Source organism: Epinephelus fuscoguttatus, linkage group LG11, assembly GCF_011397635.1.
Source record: "Epinephelus fuscoguttatus linkage group LG11, E.fuscoguttatus.final_Chr_v1".
Lineage (NCBI taxonomy): Eukaryota > Metazoa > Chordata > Actinopteri > Perciformes > Serranidae > Epinephelus > Epinephelus fuscoguttatus.
This window is the reverse complement of record NC_064762.1, coordinates 33,539,216-33,540,634: the sequence shown is the minus strand read 5'-3', so window position 1 is coordinate 33,540,634 and position 1,419 is coordinate 33,539,216. Positions and strand designations below refer to the sequence as shown.

The following is a 1,419-nucleotide window of genomic DNA, read 5'->3' as shown; positions in this document are numbered from 1 at the left end:
AGAGTTTCTGCTTTTTAGACCAAAAGCAGAAGTTCTGAGACCTTGAATGTTCCAACATGTTATTGTGAGTGACTTCATCTGTAATTGTGATCTGTTAAAAAAAAAAGCATAAGATGAACACTGAAAGAAAAGAAAAATCATGTGTAGATAAATAAAAGGAGCGAAATAATATATAAGTGAACTGATAATATGTGGTTTGAAATATTGTTAGGAATTGTTGTTTTCTAACAAACCACTTAAAAAAAAAAAAAAAAAAATCTAAACATCATGTTTAACAGTTAACTATTATTTGATCATTAAGCTCTCTGCTCTTCTAACAATCAATTTAAAAATCTAAACATCATGTTTAACTATTATTTGCTCATTAAGCTCTGGGCTCTTCTACCACGTCCCTATGAGGCGAGAGCATAGCAAGTTTAACATGTGTTGTATGTCCCTGATGTCACCAGAGGAGGGGAGGCCGATGCTCCTCTCACAGCTGCAGCGTAGCTCCGTCCGATGTTCTGCTGCTCTTGTAGTCGTCTCTGCTGTTGGGAGGAGGGGGCAGGACCTCCAGGCAGGGTGGTTCTCCGGCTGGGTATTGGAGGTCTGTGTTGGATCAGCTGTGGTGTAGGCTGCTCGTTGTGATGGTGGTGATGCGGCGGGTGTCGTGGGCCGCCATTCTCTCTGATGCTCTGGGGTGAGTGTATCGTGGGGGTCTGGGTGGTCTGGAGGGTTGAAGAGATCTTGATGGTCTGCGTGGGATCTGCGCTGTGCGGTTGTTCCTTGGGGTATCTGTAGGGTTCCTGCTGAGGGCAACGTCTTTCAGGGTCTTGGCAAAGATGGGGACTGCTTCTTTGTGCAAATGGACGTTGTCATAAAGGCAGTCCAGGTCTAGAGTTGGATGTTGAGCCAAGAAGACGTTGGTTTTGAGTCGCAGTCCCTGGAGAGGCTGAAGTTCACTCTGTCTATGGTGCGGGGGTGGAAGTCTCTCCTCTGCAGCAGTGTGGAGATGACGATCCTGCTGTTGGGGAAAGTGGTGGAGGCCTTCTCGATCACTCTCTTCAGAGAGTCTGCCACTCTGTCCTGTTGGGGCCTTAAGTCGTTGGTGCCTGTATGGATGATGATGTGGCTCGGCTCACCGAGCTCACGCACCGTCAGCAGCTCCAGAGCTTTCTTCGTGTTGGGGCACCAGATCTTTTCTGCTCTGTGCCTTGGGAACAGGGTTTTTCATCCAGGAACTTTCCATTAGAGTCCATGAGGAGGAGGATGTCAGCCCTTCTGCCTGGGAGTGTTTGTTGACTCTGGGCTGTGTCTGGATGTGGGGCTGTTCCTGCTGCTGCGGTAGTTTCAGGTCCAGAGCTGCAGGTTGGGTCTCCAGTGGACATGGGGGGTTGGCTGGTGGTTGGGTCAAGGACTTGCCCTGAGGTGGGACTGGAG

The 1,419-nt window shown here is 48.7% G+C and overlaps 1 protein-coding gene across 1 annotated transcript in view; it reads right to left on the bottom strand.

Moving 5' to 3' along the window:
- Positions 1 to 225: 225 nt before the first annotated feature.
- The window catches only part of LOC125897149 (uncharacterized), an 8,338-nt gene continuing 7,144 nt past the window's right edge, over positions 226 to 1,419 (bottom strand). The window contains exon 2 of the mRNA XM_049590241.1: positions 226 to 235. The gene's annotated coding sequence lies outside the window, so the exon portion shown is untranslated. The remainder of the gene's footprint in view (positions 236 to 1,419) is intronic.